The 20,501-nt window shown below is 37.3% G+C and overlaps 1 protein-coding gene across 3 annotated transcripts in view; it reads right to left on the reverse strand.

Moving 5' to 3' along the window:
• The window catches only part of Zcchc7 (zinc finger CCHC-type containing 7), a 174,133-nt gene that overhangs the window by 90,200 nt on the left and 63,432 nt on the right, over window positions 1-20,501 (reverse strand). The gene's annotated exons all lie outside the window — the stretch shown is intronic.

Here is a 20,501-nt window from a genome sequence, read left to right on the forward strand (position 1 = left end):
GTAAAAATACAAAGAAACACTGGCAAAGCTCCTGAGTGTGAGAGGCCTGTAACAAGGCTTAAAGAGGTAGAACATATAAAGAAAAAGCAAAACCATTTCTAAAGAACAGTGTGTGACACAGTGTCAGGGCAGGAAGCTGGGGGAGAGGGAAGGAGGGAGTAAGGACGAAAACAGAATCCTCACCGTGTAGACAGGTTCAACTACATACTCAATTTAAACTGTACTAAAAAACCAGCACCAGTGTGCTTCCAGTTAGGCCTTAAGCATTGGATGGTATGAATAGGGCTAAAGGGGCACTTTCACAGAGAACCACCGTCATGCTAGTGGGAAATGGCCAGTCAAGGCAGGAAAACAGGGCTATGCTTACTTGAAGAGCAAAGGGTATCTTGGGCCATCTCTTTGGGCTTTATTGTTCCGTCCTCACTCCTACCCCCCAGAACTCCAGGCTGGGGGCTCAGTATTGAAAAAGCAGCTGTACTGCTTGACTTGTATGGTTCCTATAAGAAATGCCTTTGGTTAGAGGACTTTCTTCAACAGCTAGGATGGGAGGAGCTGAAATAACAGCTATAAAATAGTCCCTGGAGGCGACTTCTGGGAGATAGGCACCCTCTTGAAGAAGTTCAAATTGAAAGCGTTTGAGTGAAAGCATGTCTATGAAACAACCTCAAAGGCAAGAGATTATGAGACTCAGGAGATGAAGGATGTTTCTGAAGCAAAAATGTAACAACTGGAGTGGAACTGATAAATGATTTTTCAACTTAGCCTTTCATCCTTCCAAGGTAGATAAATTGAGTAGCCTGCAATGTGCTAGGCATGGGTCTTCCAGATGAGGCTTACTGTACGCTTTGTGTAGACATTTAAAATCCCAGAGCACCTTAGATAAATAAAAAGGAGAGAGATACTCAGTGAGGCTTGGGTAAATATTTTAAAATATAACTTGGTACTTCATAGGTTGCATAAATCCTCTAGACTGGTTATTTCATAAATTAAGACAAGATGTGGGGAAAAAACCCTTTTAAATAATCTTGAAACCTAGCTCTCTATATAATAAAGTTCTTTTAAGATTATTCTTTAAATATTATAGGCAAAACAACACAAAAGGCATTCAGCACATTGCTGAAATAAAGGTCTGGATCCCAGCAGCTTGTGTGTGTGCCCATGCACCATAGGCTAACCTTAGAAATGGTTCCTCAGATGCCATCCATCTTGTCTTGAGATATGGTATCTCAATGGTCACAAGTTGCCAAGCTGAGTAGGCTGGCTGACTAACACCCTCCTGTTTCTCCCTCTTCCAGCACCAGAGCAAGGATTTTAAATACATGCTGCCCTGCCTGGTGTTTTGGGGATTGAAATAAGGTCTTCATGCATGCAAACCAAGCACTCTGTTGGCTGAGTGACCTCCTCAGTATCTCTGCTATCCGCAAGCTTATAAAGACTACTCGAGCATACTTTGGTTTTTAATGTAGCCTGCAATACATATGTAGTTTCATACAGAAACCACATGAACTAAGTTTTGGCTTAATGTTTAAATATCTTCCTCCTCAGCAGTCTCTCCAGTGGCTCACTGTGGAACTACCCCATGGAGTTTACTTTTAAAATAGTACTGTCCTCAGTAGAGCTGATCTATAGAAACTCATGTCTAACTGGAAATGGGATGGGAGATTAAATATTACCTTAAACCCAAGTTTAAATGACTAAACTGAACCAGTAATAATTATTCTCCTTCAGCCTTAAGATCAAAGCAACAAAAGTATATGCTTATACAAGCATCAAAGAGAAGATGGGCAGATGAAATGAAAGATGAATTTCACTATGTCCATTAAAAGAGTCTCTTGAGCCTGACATCTCAGTACTTGGGAGACTATGCCAAGAGGATGGCAAGTTTGAGGTTAACTTGTGCTCTAAAGGGGGACAATCTTAAAAGGAAGGGAGGGAAGGGGAGGGGAGGAAAGAGGAAGGGAAGGAGAAAATAAATTGCCTCTCCAAATTATTTCTTGACTTACAGATCAAAATATCCCAAAGTCTTTAAGAAAATTTCACTTAGAGGTGGGAAATACAGGTACGTGGTGGAACACATGGCCTAGTATGCACAAGGCTCTGGACTCCGCAGCACTTCAGAACAGAGATAGTGGACAAGGACACACAACCGCACTTAGAGACAGAGTTTAAAATCCCATGGAATCCCCCAAGCCAGAAGCTAGCCTGGAGGCAAGCTTCAAATTATCCAGATGATTATAACATCACCACATAAAGAATATATAAAATAAAAAATAATTATTAAAAAAAGAACTTATCGTTAAAAGAAATACAGGCACTCAGCAGGTAAAGGCAATTGTTGTGTAAGCTGGGAGACTTGAGTTTGACCCCAGGAACCCAGAAAAGATGGAAAAAGAGAACACACTTCTTATCATATGCACGCATGCACACACATGCGCGCACACACACACAAACAAAAAGTATAGACATTAATAAAAACTGTATTAAGAGAAATAGACATGTAACAAATAACCATAAACATAATAACACTATTCAGAAGTGTGTCAGAAGTCCAGATACAAAAGGACTCTAGAATTACATCATAGGACAGCAGGAATGGAATAAAAACAGCAAAAAGATGCAAGAAATAACCTGTGGACGCATGTGACTGAGTCCCAAACATGGACACCATCTTTCCCCTATCCACTATGGCTCAATAACCGTCTGATGAGGTGAGACATACACGAATACTTGAAGCTTCTCCAGGACTCTGACCTAATGTCTTGGGGTAGGTAAGTTACCCACCCAAGCACTACCATACGGCTATTTAAACTCAGGATCTCTTCAGCTTTAGACAGTGAATGTTTGACTACCACATTAGGAAGTTCTAGAATCAGGAGACAGAAGTTACAACAGCCAACTTCTCAACCATAAAATCGTGTATTTTATAAACCTTTTATTTTCAAGCTGATAAAAGATCTCACTGAATAAAAAGTTCTTCCTACCAAGCCTGGTGACCTGAGTTTGATCCCAAGAACCAACATGGTAAAAGAACAGTCAACTCCTGCAAACTGTCCTACTCTGGCTTCCACATATGTGCCGTGTCATACATGTACACACACACACACGTACACACACACACACACACACACACACACACACAAATAATGCAATTAAAATATTTTAAACTTTGATTTTCATTAATTAACTTAATCTGAATTAAAATATATGATTTTCAGTAAGTCTAATAAAAGATAACAAAATTCAATAATCTGAATATCAGAAAAATACAAAAAGCAAAAAGGAAACTAGATTTTTAAAATACCAATAAAATCAAAATATAGCTAGAAACAATATTCCAAATAACTTTAGCAAATTCATAAAATGCACTTATAAATGCACATGGAAGAATAGATGGAGACTTCATCCTATCATCCTAAATGATTCTGCTCTTTGGTACTAGAGATTGGACCAGGGGCCTTGTACCAATCAGGCAAGTGGCTTCAAGTTTAATTTTCCTAGTTATTAATGACTTATTTTTTCATGATCACTTGTACTATCTGAGTATCTTCTATGGTAAACATCTCTAAGTCCTTTACCCAACCTTCCCTAGATTACTATCTTATTACTAAGTTGTGAAGTTCTTTATATAACTTGGACACAGGTCCTTTGTGAATACTTTTCCCAGATCTATGGCTTGCATTTTCAGTTTCTTAAATATCTCTGAATAATAAATATTTCACATTTTCTGCCTCCAGTTTGTGCTTCTTAGGTCTTGTTTGTTTTTGGTTTTTAAAAAATATTTAATTCATCCAAGGTTATCCATTTTTTGTTTAGATCTTATATTTATTCTATTATTTAGCCCTATGTTACAAGTCAATTGCTTATGATAAGTGATGGAAGACACCAGTTTATTTTTGGCATTATAGTTATCCAATGGACTATTAGGAATATATTAGAAAGCCTGTCCTTTCCTGACTGAAATAACCAATTCAATATCTGTGTCTAGAACATCACACTATCTTCACTGTGTTCTAAATTCTTTTGCATTTCCAAATGCATTATTATTAACTCAGATAATGCCACTCAAGTGAAAACAAACAATGCCTGCTCACCTTTCCACTGGTATAGGTAAATCAGAAAATAACTGATTTAAAAAAAAAACCAAAAAAAGCAATACACGTGATTTTTCATTTTAGGGTATCTAATCTTTCTGTATTTTAGTTTTCATTGTAAAGGTCTTACCTATCTTTAGTGATGATTACTCTGCACATGTTTTATTTAGGGGTGGCATTTAAAAAATACTTAACAAGCAGAAAGTTATTTTGTATGTGACAATATTTCCTACAAAATATTGGTATACTTAGTTCCAGCAACTTTTTTAAAAGACGATGACGATGATAGTGTGTGTTCTTGTGTGTGTGTGCGTGTGCGTGTGTACACACGTGTAGGTGCCTGGGGCCAGAAGACGGCATTGGATCCCCTGGAACTGCCAGTGAGCTATCTGTTGTGGGTGCTAGGAACCGAATTTGGGTCCCTTGGAAGAGTGACAAGGGGTCTTAACTACTGGGCCATCTCTCCATCTCCACAGCAGTAAATTACGTCAACTATAATCAAAGACCATTCTAACTTCCTTTCCATTCTGTACACCTTACAGTTCTTTCTTACTGCACAGGCAGCAGGACTTTGGTGGCACATAGACTAGAACCACTGAGAATAGCAGCTGTGTCTTGTTCACAAGTGTATAGTAAAATCTGTGACTTACAGAACACACAGCCTACCATATTTGGAAAAAGCATTGCAGAGATTTCTCTTATGCACAAACTCCCTTTCATCTTACTTTTGCAAGTATTCTTATTGGGGATTGGAAAGAAAATCATTATAGAAGCAATCTGTCCAATATTAAGATAATTCACCTGTTTTCATATTAAGAATATCTGATTTTAAAACATAAATCTCAGAATTCTTTTTAACACACATGAGGTATTGTTTCTGATATCCTCTTTCATTAAGCATGTTAACATTAACATTTTCTAAATGAAACCTCAGAATTCTGATCAGTTTCTTTTCTAAGATACTATTACAAACATACACATAATAGCAAATAATGAGTCAAAAAAGAAATGAAAAAGAAAACAGCAAAGGGTGTATTTGCTATACACTTAGAGCAAATAATGAGTTAAAAAAAGAAATGATAAAGAGAAAAGGCAGGGGACAGGGCTGGATACTTAAAGCAAATGGCAATAAATTAAGTATTCACGTTAAGAAAAGTAAGCTAGATCTGAACTTATTACTCTGTAGTAAGCACTACATTTGCAAGGCCTGGGTTTGATTCTTAGTATTGGGTAGGTTGTGGTGGTTGTATTAGGATAGACGATTGGACACATAAGTGGATTTTGTAAGATTTCCCTCTTTTTAATAAATTATGTGACTTCAGAGTAAATAATTTTAAGTTTTTATCAGAAATTAAAATTGCCTCTAAACTACAGAGCCAAAGTTAAGAACGAGTTAAAACTAAAGAGCCTTTCATTGTAGCTAACACAGAATCAAATTGTAGAATGTAATTACAAATAAATTCTAATCTTAACTGGCCGATGAAGTATTTTAACAGAATGATATTGTTGTCCCTACAAGATAAAACATGTATTTTCTAACTATTTGGAGCAAATAAAATTGCAAAGAAAAAATTACAATTAAAATGATAAATACAATTTCTATTCTATGTGAGAAACATACTTATCTCAAGATTATAGTGGCCATATTATTATTACCACCATATATGGCCATATGAGCCACTTTAAGTGGTCCAGAAATACGATCAATAAATAAGCAAACCACACTATCTAAAAGATAAGAATATACAATAATCTATATGATTCCGTTAGTTTAAAAATTGTAGCACCAGAGCAAGATGACACTGTAGGTGTAAGACATAGTCTGAAGTAACAGTACCTGCATCACTATGTAGCTCTTGGGAGGAGTGGGTTACTGCTAATCCCCTAACTGTGAATAATAGTTTATTGAATAATTCGTAAATCAATTTCCAACTGTGACACCTTATGTAAAAAAATTAGAATGTTCAAAATTGCATACATATCAACACACAATACAATCAGATTACAAAATGATGTATATATATATATATATATTCAGTAAAGTTCCAAGCATTTAGTATTCATTTTTATTTTAATCTTATTGAGTAAGTCCAACTGTGATTCTTCTATGTAGGTATCAATTAAAAGTGGTAACATAATTTCAGATGCCTTTTTAAATAGTCTGGCTTCTTTCAGAGAAATAAAGAGGAAGACATGAGAATGGGGTGAGTGTGTCTTTTGTCAGTAACCAACTGATGCTGTTCCCTCTGGCCTCGTAAACAAGCTGCTGCTTCTTGAATACAGCAGACCTTCAATTTAAATTTATGGAAAGACTAAGCAGGAGAGCCTGCACTCACAATTTTAATAACCTATTAGTTGCGACTTCAGATTCATTTTATAACCACGCTCCTCCGGGAGCTAAGCTATCTGGATAAAGATAAAAATTTTTTTCCTTTAAAGATAAATAGCATCATTAATCTGCAACATTTCTTTTCTATTATCTTTCGAAATGAGGAGTTATTTTGTTCTGATCTTGAGGTAATTAGCCTTCATTCACTAGCCTGAAAATGTCTGTGTTCTGAAAATTAAAAATGTGTCATTAAGTGGAATTTACCATAATGTCATTTATCTTTATATAGTTCATCAGTGACAGCAATGGGCCTGGGAATCCATCAGCTTTTACCAAGGAAGCATTAAAACAAATTGAAAAACAGAATAATCCCAGGCACTCTTTAACACAGTCAAAGCCATTTGGGTAATTAAATAGTGGTATTTAAAGTTTTAATTTAGATTTTCCCCTCTGTTCATCAGTAGTCAAATGAGATGTTCATATTCATAACTGTTTGTAATAAAGGTTTTGTAAAGCAAGCAGAATATCAATGTTATTAAAATTTAATATAACCTATAAAATAAAGTTCTTATTCTCCTGACCTTAATTTCTGAGATTACAACAGAAATTTCCATCTTCAACTACTTTACTTATGAAATTAGCTTCACAAAGGCTAATAATTCAACCCCAATGAAAGTGCAAAAACAAAACTGTATGGCCAGAAATTAAGCTTCATTATTGCAAGTGTTGGGAAAGATTATCTTCCATGCTTTAAATCTGTTTGTCACTAACTACATTCTTCCAACAACTAATTATCAGACATTATAATAGAAATCCTGAAATAGTACTAGAGATTAAAATAAGGTTCTTGGTGGTAGGACAGTCCAGCATTCATTCTATTAAACATAATGCTATTCATGTATTACTGATCAGGGAAACAGCACATTACCTTAAAAAAAATTCTCTTATTTAAGATGGTAATATAATGAATTTTAAGATATAATACAATGAAATCAACCTATTTTGAAAGGTTAAGTACTCATAAAATGTTTCAAAAGTATAAGACTTTCAAATCGCATAGCTCATTCAACATACCACATAAACATTCTTCTAAACATCTGGAAACAATATCTCTACAAAGTATTTTCTTAACGTAAGCACAATCCAACAACACAAAATTTAACTAAATGCAGTATTGCTCACTAATACATAATTTATATTCTGAACTTATATACTATACTCAAATATGTTAATGAATGTTGCACTATGATTTTATGTTAAACTACTGGATAATTGAAGTTTAGCTCTTTGCCACTTAGATATGCAAATTTGAGTTCCAAGTGTCTTTTGGGAAGACAGAATAAATAAATGATATTTTATACAATATCTGTAATCTTGGTTGATGAATTCCAACACACACACACACATATACATGCCCTAACCAAGCATCATACCAACTGCTGGTTAAGGACAAAAAAACTTAAATGAAAATGCTTTTCATCTCTAGTTCCCTTCTGGCTTTTCAGTGCTGTTCATCTATTCTGCAATGATTTGGGTAAATGTAAATCTGAAACAGTCTTATTAAATGAATATATGATTGTACCCCACATGCCTTTAAAAGAATGTGCACGTTAATACACCAAAACACTGAAGAACTGAAAATTTAGAAACAATTCCAGGAGTGAAACCCTGGCATATTTGTGCAACCAGTCAACAACAGCATGCACAGAACTAGAATCCAGTGTGTTTGATAACCTGATCAAGGATTCTAATATTTACTTGGTATCTAAAGATGCGCAATTATCAGATAAAATAGACTATCGGCAATAAAAACACATTTCAAAACTGAGAAACTTCTCTTCAGATAGCATTAGGATCTTTTCATCAAAAAGCAACTTATTATTTGGGTCTGTTACTTGCTTTTGAAATTATAAATATTTCTTAAAATAATCTATTTGCCTACATAATTTGTAAGCATTTCTTTCTACATTCAATAGACCTTGCAGGATTTTTGTTAAAATTTCTTACCTGAAATAATTCCTTGTCTCCTTTAAATGCACGCACGCACACACGCACAAATCACTGATAAAGCCAAGCTGTGCAGTAACGATGTTTATCTTTAAAATTGTGTGGGGGCAGAGTCTTTTGTGGTATAGTTATCACACAGTTTGAAATAAAATATTTGTCAAATGCAAACTCCAGTAAAAGAGCAAGTACAAACACAACTTGTGATTATCCTCATTACTCCTTAGCAATAATATCACTAAACAATTTCATTGTTAGGAAAACAAAATTAGATGTAGCACTGCTTCAAATAGTTTTTAAAAGCTGAAACCAACCAAGTACATTACAGAGTAGTTCTATAAAGACTGGCATACCCACTTATGAAGAGTCAAGGGATGAGGCTACAGCTCAGTGATACAGTTCTTGCCTACCACTGGAGAGGTCTCAATTTCAGTCCTCACTCTAAACCACCCAAGCCCTTCACACACATGGAATTAAAAAAAAAAAAAAAGCACCATATTAACCAAGAAATAACTTAGTGTAAAAGTGAGAGAGGTAAATAGAAACAACTAAAGAAGTGCCCCATATGTATTTCAATGATCACTATGTTTGGGGAAGGGTACTGAAACTATAGGTGTTAACAGCAGTATGTGTTGGTGTTACCTTAAGCATATGTCAACAGTGTGTTTGGGTAATAAAGAAGGTGGTGGAGGAGGAAACAGTAACACTTCTTTGTTTCTCTGAGACAGGGTGTTATCATGTAGCCACAAGCTAACCTTGAACTCATTAAGTAGCTTAGACTGGTCTTGCATTTGTGAACCCCCTGCCTCTGCTTTTCCAGCCCTGGATGCATGTTCAGTTCAGGTTCAACTCAGAGCACTGTTTCAGTTAACCTTTAGTAGGAAGCAATTCTGTCAATAAGTAGCAGATCTATTCTGTTCAATGGTAATCTGGAAGCCTGAACAGGGCTGCTTTAAGTTTATACAAGAACTTTCAAATTCTGCTATGGTGGAAATAGCCACTAAAACTAATTTTTATGTCATCTCATTGATACTGATAATTAACAGATATAAGGAAGCATACACACAAAACTACTTTATAATTATAGCTGCCCTGGAACTCACTGTGTAAACCAGGATAGGTTCAAACTCACAGAAATTGGTCTGCTTCTACCTCCTGAGTGCTGGGATTAAAAGTGTGATCTACCACAGTAGGCCTTTACAAGTAAAAAAAAAAATTCTTTTAAAAATGCTTTAAAGGGAATGATTAGAGTACGTCAATCTGCATGACTACAGAGGAACATTAAAATTATTTGTAAATAAATGTTCTTTAGGTTAGAAAGAAGAGTGATACTTATCTTTATAAAGTTCCCATTTCACAATCTTGGTATTACAGATTCTGGGCCAGAAAAGCATTTGTTGTATGAGTATCTTGTACAGGGTATGATATTAGTGGCTATTCAGTAGAAGCCTATAATGACTATATACTACCTTAGCTCTAATCAAAATCGTGTTCAAACCTTAAACACAAACAAACAAACAAACCAATAGCCTGGAGGGGGCAAAATTACTCCTGGTTCAGCCACAGATTTCCTGAGAAATGATTTGAATACATTAGTGTTTACCCTTTACAGACTGCTGAGCATCGTTTACATGAGTTCATTTTCCACAGTGGAAAATGCCAACCAAAACTGCATCATATCACTGACATCCTACTTCTAAAACATGAAAAACTGAAACTTAAAACATTTCCAGGACCAGCTAGATAAAAATAAACACAGAGAAAAGAATTGGCATGATGTGATACTTTCATCTACTATGTAAATATAAAAAACCTCTAATATCATACTAAATATTTTTAGAGAACAATTTTATCACTAAAAAGGAAAATAATTTGTATTCCATTCCCTTAAAATGTACTTTAATCATTTAAAAATCCATCAATTGTTAGAAATGTGTAGGGCACCATGTGTCCAGGAGATAAGAAGGAAAAAGCAATCAATCATTGAGATAAATAACTTTTCTGTAAAATCTGAAATGACAAAACTCAGGAAAAACTTACTCTACCTTGGGTATCATATACAGCTTTCTTTAAAATAAAGCAACATAGCATAAAAACACACATGTATGTTAATGCATACTATCCTACTATGCATCATCACTTTAGAACACATTCATATGAGCAATACTGGCCTAAACCGGCACACCAGAGAGCAATCAGGAAGTCGAGTATACGAATGAGGATTGAAGACAATAGCACTCTCTCTGCAAAGAGAGCTATGCGGGAAGGGAAAGCCACAGGAAGTGTCAGAGAGGTAGTAGTGAGTGTGTGAGTAGACACACATGTGAGAGGAAGAGAAGGATGCCATGCCTACCATTTACCCAAGCAAATAGAGCAACTTCCAAACACAATCTCAGTTACAGAACCCCAAAGTAAACGAAATGTAAAAGAGACCAGAACCTACAGGCTCTGGATGAGGGAAGGGAAGAACTCAGGACACTTGATCCTTCCCTCTCCAGACAGGCCTGGAGAGGCTGTGAGGAAGTCCCTGAAAGCTAGAGCACAAGAACAGAAGGACGACCAGAGGCAGGCAAGGAGTAAGACTTCCCAAGGTGTGTCTGTTGGGGACAGGATACTATGACTTGCCAAACTATTGTATTTGCTGAACCTATCAAAACAGGAGAAAATCAACGAGATGTAAAAAAAGAAATGAATGACATAAATGTTGCTCATTTTTTGCCACTAGTCTTCAAATTTCTTAGTGTTTTTATTTATTATATGAAAAAGATCTGTAAGAGTAAAACCAGATATACAGAATACATACAGAACCTGACATAGTGGCCATACCATCCTTAGCATGCCTTATCTCTGAGTCTATACCAGGAAGGACTCTTTTTTAATACCATAAATACTAGATGTTCACCAATACAGTATTTTTACTTGATAAAGCACAGCTTCTCACATGAATCTCCTGAAGGCCTGTCGCTGCAATGCAGGCTATTAGGTGCCACTGTTAGGTCTCTATGTCAAGTGACAACTGTCAGTTTGTCAAGTACTCTTTCAGTATTCATATGTAATAGCCTGCCTGACAAAAATGAGGCCAGGAAGGTGAGAGCCAGTCACCATAGGGAACACAATCATGCTGAGGAAAACTAGAAAATGACCAGAGCAACAACAACTCCGCAGGAAAGTTTGTGCTCCCTCCTCACTTCCCAAAACTCAGCATCAAGCACTAGAAATGAATGACATAAATGTTGCTCATTTTTTGCCGAGAGAGAGAGAGAGAGAGAGAGAGAGAGAGAGAGAGAGAGAGAGAGAGAGACAGAGAGAGAGAGAGAGATCAATAATTCAGAAAAGCTTTTGACTTTGTGTATTATTATCTGCATAAGTAGTGGACCAAGCACTTCTCAGCCCCAAGAAGCCCACTCCAGTACTTTCTATCCTGAAGAACCGACTTAACCACTTTCACACTAATGTGGGTGATGCTCAGGTTTTCCCCCTTTATCACTGTAACTGCTTCTTGTCTTATTTCTATTTATTCAAAAGATACTATTGAAAGCTGGACATATGGTGATGTAAGCCTGTAATCTCAGTACTCAGGAAGCTGAAAGTAAGAAGATTGCCAACGTGAACTTCATAGGGAGAACCAGCCAGGTCAAACAAGGCTAAATAATAAACCTTGTCACAAACTCAGGATTAATGACTCTCCTACCTCACTCTTTTGAAGTGCTGAAATATAGTATAAATCAAGTCCACATCCTGATCTATATTTTTAAAAAAACGTCTAGCTAACTGCTGGGGGAAAGCAGAATAACCATGAAGGCCATTTTAAAGGCCAGACTACACAATGATGTGTTCAATTAAGGTGTTAAACACATTTGGAAGAATAAGAACAGACCAGATACTAGACATATTTCAAAGGCTTTAAATCAGCAGGACTTGCTGCTGGTGTGGGTGTAGAAAGAACTACTACTACTAAGAAGGCATTCAGGTTGACTAAGGATATTCCCAGGCCATGCTCACCAGCCAATACAACCGCTATGCATGCCCTCATGTTTCCTATTATTTAGACTCGGCCTATACTGCTGCATCCACTCTTAATCTTATGCTTCTTTCCTAAGTAGAACATCACAGCTAAAACAGAACAGACTGACTGTAAATAAAGCAAGCAGACTCTGCTTCAGGCGCTAAATCAGAAAGTGATCAAAACCTTCCATTTCAAATCTGATGGGAGCACAGGAAGAGAACAGGGCAGCCTCACCAGTGCTTAAGAGTTCACATAAAAGAACTTAACACTAGTCTCTAACCCTGTTATAGAAACAGAAGGATAATCAAACAGGTTAAAAAATAACTGGTAGACACAGTCTTTTACTATAGACAAAGTAGGGCTGTTTCTTATAACTAACTTTTTAGAGATTTTAAGGGAAAAAGGATCTTCTACTCCATGAAAATATTTTTAAAAATCTGAATGGCACAGTCTATCCTAATAAATCAGATTTGGAAAATCTATGCTGCTACTTTCTTTTTAAATAAGTTTAAAAGTAAGAATTCTGGGCCCCAAATTCATGTAAAATATAGTAAAACAAAGCAAGTCTGAGGTTCACTAACATTGCATGTTTATGACACACTTGGAAGGCAGGGACTTAGGTTTTATCATTGTTGTCCCTACCTTGGGGGGAAGAGTGATGCCAACTTCAGCCCCTGCTAATCCTTTAGTCTCACCTAACATGGGGCCAGGACAAGTCCTAGAAGCAATAAGGAAGTTCACAGCCAGGCACAGGTTCACCTAAAGGCTAAGAATTATAAACCAGACATTGCTTCTCCTGCCCTCACCATAGGTAGCAGTATATTAACAAAGGACTATCTACTACAGTACCTTTTGTCCATCATACAATTTACACTATGCAACAAAAAATTACCACTCATCAAACCCACTGTTCCATGGCACAGACAATAGAAACATCACATAGACAGGTAGAGATAAAAACTCTATCAAGAAGGAATCAGAAAAGTGAATTGGGTTTTAAAGTGAAAAATACTTTAAAACAAATGTCTGTGATCACTTACTAGTAAAGCCCACTATGATATTAGAAACTTCCAAAACCGAAAAGAAAAAGGAGGGTGAAAAACCTGAATAGAGTATCCGAGAACTGTGGGCAATCACAAAAACTTTTAATAAGTGAATAATGGGCTTCTGAAAGGAGAAAAAGAGACAGAAGAGACATGTAACACAATGGTGACTGAGAATTTGCCTCACATTATGCCAGACACCTACCAACATGTTGTGCCTAGAGGCTCAGAGATAAACAGGGACATCATAATATAGATAAGAAAGAAATCAAATCAACTTTTACTTAATGTTTCTTCTGTTCTTAACTGAGAAGAAACTGATAAAATTTCAAGGAGAAGTAGATGAATCTAAGAAACACAAACTACAAGGAAATACTCAATTTTGAGTAAATAGGTAAAAACCAACGGGGTATGAAGCAGTCAGAGACCTGGTACCTTGATGGAGCAATGATAAATGGTGCAGTGCAGGGAGTGCGTGCCCGTGGATAGCAACGAGCAAATACACAGGTATACCACTCGAGAACAAACAAATGGACGGACCTGAGCTCATGAATTGAGAGGATGCACAGTCATTAAAAAGGAGTGTGGGAAGTCACAACATTCTAATTCCAGGAGTCTGGAAAAAAAAATGTCTTTCCTACCATGGTGGAAGGTTGTAATTAAACATGATGGTCAACTGTCTAGAATCCTCTACTCAATCATCTCTGGGGGAACATAAGAGAATTGTTATCAAATGACTGTGAAGGGATGGGGAATGTCTTAATTTACTTTCCTGTTGCAGCGACTTAAGAAAGGGCTTATTACGGCTCACAGTTCAAGGCTACACTCCACCATAGTGGAGAAGACAGCAGGTGCTTAAAGCAGTTGCCCTATCACCCATAATCAGGAAACAGAGAGTGATGACTGCAAGCTCTCTTTCACTCTCCAGTCCAGAATTCCACACAGGGAGTGGCCCTACCCTAAGTAGGCCTTCTCACCTCAATGAACATGGTCAAGATAATGTCTCACAAACATTTCTTCAGTGAGTCTAGAGAAGTTGGCAGTACCACTAACCATAGCAACGGAATCCTGGGAATGGTACTCCTGTAATGCTCATGACTCTGATTAGTTTGTTTGTTTTGTTTAGAGACAGGGTTTCTCTGTGCAGCCCTGGCTGTCCTGGAACTCACTCTATAGACCAGGCTGGCCTCAAATGTGTACCACCACCACCTGACTATAACTGTAATTTTTGTAAGAGCTTAAACATTACCAGAAATCAACAAGTTAGGCACATATCTAAGAGCTTTCTTTCACTTTGCAACTCACTACTAGTATACAGACATATCAACATTCAATTCAGTGCATTTAGGCCAAATTTTCAAGGAAAATACAGTATACTGCCATTAATAATAGCTATATACTGAGTACTAACTGACCTATTGGTCCTCTTAAATATTAGTACAATATTAATACTATTGTGAATGTTAACTTACTAGTGATAAAAACCAAGTTTTAAAAACAATAACAACGAAAAACTTGTCATGGTTAAACAGCAAAACCTAAGGTCTGCTTTCTGGAAAACCCACACTGAGTTGAGGACACACTCCCTAGAAAGAAAACGTTATCTGTTGATCAAAATCTTTTTTTTAGGAAAATGTTATTAACTCTAATTTAAAGTGAGGAAACTAAAGGTCAATGAGGTTATAACAGCATCCAGGGTCACAGAGTCCAAAGCAAGAACAGATGGCTATTTGGGGCTCAGCTGAACCCAAAGTTTGTGATTTGTTCATGTATTACCATCTCTCCATTTCATAGTTTCACCTGTGATATGCATTGCTGTTTTTGCCAAAAGAAGTAATTTTCCTAAACAGAACTCATAGTCAGTCACTTGGTCATTTGAGCTAAAAATCTTGCTTGTGCTAAAATGTAGCTCTAGATGGTCCTTATTCCACAGTGTTAATAGCTATAATGCAGTATATGCATTAATAAACAAAAAATAAAATATGCATCTCTAAAATATAGTCCATTATATTTTTCAATGCTTCAGTTGCCAAGGCTAAGATCTAACATAATGTTTTAAGTACAGGCATCATTTCATTTAATATTCCTAGTGGAAGTAACTGTACCCATTTTACTTTTTTCTTCTAGTTTATGTGTAACTGTCCTTCTGTATATATATCTTACTTCAATCTATCTCAAGTCCTCCTAAGGGAGTAATATAAAATAAACAAGAAAGTCTGGTTTACAAACTGAATTCATAGAACAGGAATTTTTCTATAGCATACTGAGCTAATTTTATTTACACATAGCAAACCAAAGACATTCTTGCTGACGATGGGATTAAATGATGCCATGTGTTAAAAGTACTATGACAACTGGGACTCCAGGAGTGCATGTGAATGAATCCTTATTTGTATTCATTCTCCACATACTCTTCACAAACTCCACAAAGCCAACAGTGGACTTACATTTAGGATATCTAAGTTGAGAATGTGAAAAGAGAAAGCAAGATATGGCTAGACAAGTGGTTTTGCAAAAGCCAATGCAGTGCAAATAACACGTCTTATATTGCAGCTTTGTTTCTCTAGCTTTCTGGGCAGGTAGTGGAGAACACTCGACCAGCAAATCAACACAGGTGATATCTTAGAAGCACTACCGTTACTCTGTGCTTTTCATATCCTGTGCATAGTAATTTGCTGCGGATCTGCAACAATATCAGCTAACTCCACAAGAACCCTATGATGATCCAAACTAAGCACCATCCACTATCACCTTTTCCCTACAATAAAAATTGAAGATTCTCATTTGTTTTATTCTATTGACAATACAACAGACAAGTAGTGATTCAAGTGGAGTCTGTTCTTCAAATATAAACATCAAGAATGTTATAATGGCTGACAATAAAGGGAGAAAATGAGGAAGTGGAAGGGCCCAAGTACATGCTATCTGGGTCCCCTTTTTTTCTTTGATTCTATTCATTTTACTTCATTCAAGTCTGAGAATCGCCAGGGAGCCACTACATATTAAGTTCAACCTCCACCTTCTTCGCCTAAAAATTTCAATGAATTCAACATGAAAATCATAAAGTGAGATGATGCTCTTGTCTGCATAGCTCCTGCTATTCACTGTAGCTTGTTGGTCCTCCACTGTCCTTCACGCCAAATTTTAAATTCCTGTTCACAATCTAAGATGAATTCAAACAAGATCTAGATGAAACTTACTAGCAAATCATTTGCATTTCTGAAAGGATCAGTTAAACCATGTGGATTTCTTTTTTCTTTTATGGGCTGGGTGGAAGCTGCAGGAGGGTTTCAGGCTAGGTCTCAGACACACTATGTTACCCAGGTTTGCCTGGAACTCACTATGTAACCCAGGCTCACTTTAACCCTGAACTCCTCCAGCCTCAGCCTTCCCAAGTGTAGGGACTACAGGTATAGATGTGAATTAGACATCTGATCAGAGAAGCCTCTCAAATGGCAAACACTCTGTCTACTTTGCTTCAATTACACTTCCATCGAACTTTCCAGAAAGCATGATTTACACCAACTATAAATAATGTCCTCCAGATTTTTTGAAAATTTTTTGAGATTATAATTACATAATTTTTTTCCTTCCCTTTCTGCCAGTGGTTGTGAGAGGAGCTGCAGACAGCCATTGAGCTTATGGAATACAGCCCAGAGGGTAACAAGTCTTCTCTGGGTCCATCCTGGAGAAGCAAAGCCCCCTTGCTATTGTCCTGCTTCCTTGTGCTCACTGCTGCGGTATCCTGCTGTATTCTGCAGAGTGTGACTGCGATGTGAAAGGATCCCATGTATCCAGTATAATGTGATTGCTTCTTGGGAAAATCCCACTCCTCACTGGGCAACTTACTTGTATATCATAATGAAGATGATTTTTATAAGAGCAATAGTGATTAGTTAGATCTATGATTTAATTGAACTTTCTCACCCTAAAAGATAAGGTGATTAAGACAATAAAGACGATTAGGAAATGGTTTATTCTGCCAATTGCTCCAATTAAGAGATACAAAAAAGGCAAAAATAGGGTAGAAGTCACCGTCCCCTTTGTTAGATATAAGATTTGCAGAGGATGAAAAATGGGAACAAGAAAGTTTCATGTATTATAAAGCCATGAATTATGTCTGTGGAAAAACAGGATGATAATTAAAGAAAAAAACTATGATCCTATGCCTAAGGTTAGGGCTGAGTTCCTTAGTCATTTGTCTACAAAATTAATCACAGGCCCTAGTATGCACCTTGAAAAAAAAGTTGTGAAAGGAAATTAAATGGCCCTATTGTGTGTCATTTAGGAAAACTGCCACACTGAAACTGCAAACAGCCCGCCGCCAGGACAGAAGGAACCAGCTGATATATACTTAGCTTAAAACTTTGCTAATCAATTAGAAAAGAATCACTGCTTTGAGGTGAAGATGTATGGTGGAAAAATTAATACAAAGAAAAATGCTGAACTACTTGTAGCCTTCTAAGGAAAACATGTAACTTATGATCTTGGAAAATGTATAATTTGTGGTTGTGGGGTAATCTTTTCTTGTGTAGAAATCTCTGTATTAGGAGGTATAAAAGGAAATGTAAAGAGAAACATCAGAGAAGAAGAAAAAGAAAAACAACAGGGCAAAAGACAAAATAGAGAAAAAACCAGAGTAGAAGAACAACCAGCAGAGAGAAAACTAAGGATTAAGCTTTGGCCTTCCGATAAAGTTCCCATGTATGTCTGTACATCTGTCCAATGGTTCTCTTCTCTTACTGCACACTTCTCTCCAGTTCCCTGACCGGCTGTGGTTTGGCCCTCAGAGGCACCTTTCCTACCTTCAAACCCTACCTACCATGTGCTTTCCTTGCTTTCTTTCAGATTCATGGCACCTCCTTTTGTTAATTGCTGTGTGTGTGTGTGTGTGTGTGTGTGTGTGTGTGTGTGTGTGTGTGTGTGTGTGTGTGTGTGTGTGTGTGTGTGTACGTGCACATATATATGCTCTGAAGTACATAAAAATGACCTGGTCAGTCTACAATGTTCCTTGTACGATCATCCAATTGGTGTGCTCTTTCCTGAGGAAGACGGTTTCTCCTGCTTTCAGTACTCCTGAGTTTTCTGTGATCCTTTCTCTAGATGGAGGCTCTGTGCTGACCCTTCCTTCCATAGTAGCATGTCTGGTGCTGTTGCATTTGTTCAGCCCCTTCCTATTTAGGCAGTCATGCTGGTGAGATTCTATTGGTGTAGCTTCTGCTATTCCTAAGAGACACAATCTTACAGCAGATGTACTGGTCCTTTGGCTCTTACAATCTTTCTGCCCCCTCTTCTACCATGTTCCCTGTGCCTTATTTTCAGGAGCTGTGTTGTACATGTATTAGTTGGGACTGGACTCCAAGACTCTACCATTTTGTTTGGTTGTGGTTTTCTGCAATGGTCTCCATTTGTTGCACAGAGAAGTTTCCTTGATAAGGGATAAGGACTATACTTATCTTGTAGTCCTTGGAGAAGAATGTGCAGGACCTCCTCCAGTTTTTTAATAGATTCTTGTTTTTCTTTTTGCACTGACTCCTGTTTCTAACTCTGATGTGGGATAACACTCTTGGTCATGGTAAAGATTTGTCACTCATATTGGCTTAATAAAACATTGATTAGTCAGTAGCCAGACAGGAAGTGTAGGTGGGGCTACCAGATGAGGAGAATTCTGGGAAGACGAAAGGCAGAGACTTAGTCACCAGCCAGGCATAGAGGAAGCAAGATTAGAATGCTTTACTGTGAAAAGGTACTAAGCCATGTGGCTAAACACAGATAAGTTGTAAGAGCTTGTTAGTAATAAGCCTGAGCAACAGGCCAAACAGTTTATAATTAATGTAAGCCTCTGTGCGTTTATTTGGAACTGAATGGCTACAGGACGGGGCAGGACAGAACTCACCACTGAAATCTCTAAGAGGTAGTAAACACCACAGGACTTAATTGCACACCTTCCTCATCTTAACAGATTTCATAAAAACACATTAAAACAAAGGACGGTAATGGACGCAAGCACATGCAATAGTGAATGAAAATGTTCAAAATTAGTTGATAGTAACATTTTTTAAGATTTATTAAAGTCAAGGTATATGAGAAAATAAATCAAAGGGGAAGCATGGAGTCAGTTCTAATTGAAGTTGATAGGTACTATGAAAACAAAATATAAAATAGGCCTAGATACAGGGTAGGGCTTGTACACACATGACACATGACATGCACTCAAGGGTGGAAAAACAAGAAAAGGAAGGAGACAGAGGCAGAAGTGGACAGGTGTAAGAAAACCCTGAAGGAGAGTGTAAGGCACGTGTAAAGCCATGTTCCTTCCCAATATCCTAGGATGGTATGCACATGCAGGGCAGGAAGCGGGGGCGAATTAGAAGAAAACAGAAAAGGGGCGGGGGAGATAAGACCAGGGAGCAAGATAAGAGAACATACAATCCAATCGTGAAAAAAAAAATATAAAAAGATTTTACAAAGATGGTGAAACATGGAATCAGAGTGAATTAAGAAGAGTTAAAGAAAGACCACCAAAGGAAGGAATCACAGCCACAGCCAGCAATATATTTTTCTTCTGCTTTTTTAAAAAGGAAAACAATATGATGACAGATTGTGATAAAGAACAGCAACATCCCGGATATGTTTTCATTGGCCTTTGAATGCCCTATACGGGAAACAGAGCCCCAGCTACCCTCCCTCCAACGCTTGTGGGTGTCAGGGTGAAGCAAATAAAAGGAAAAAAGGGAAGCAACAGAAAAAGAGGTCCATGGTAGCAGTCGTGGGCACAGATGGTAAGCACATGATGGAATGCTACATTACTGCACAGAAAGCCACAGAACAAAGAAAACCCAGCAAGCACCAGGTGAATCATCACTTAACTTAATGTAAAAACCTATCTATGGAACACGGGTCTGGAACTGCTTCCTTCGCCCTGCTGTCCATCCCATCTATCCCAAGCTTGGGGCTGTTTGTTTTTCAAATGGGGTCTGACCTCAAACTTGCATTCTCCTGCTTCAGCTCCAGACTGCAGAGACTAC

The sequence above is a fragment of the Mesocricetus auratus genome, unplaced genomic scaffold, assembly GCF_017639785.1.
Source record: "Mesocricetus auratus isolate SY011 unplaced genomic scaffold, BCM_Maur_2.0 Super-Scaffold_6730, whole genome shotgun sequence".
Taxonomy (NCBI): domain Eukaryota; kingdom Metazoa; phylum Chordata; class Mammalia; order Rodentia; family Cricetidae; genus Mesocricetus; species Mesocricetus auratus.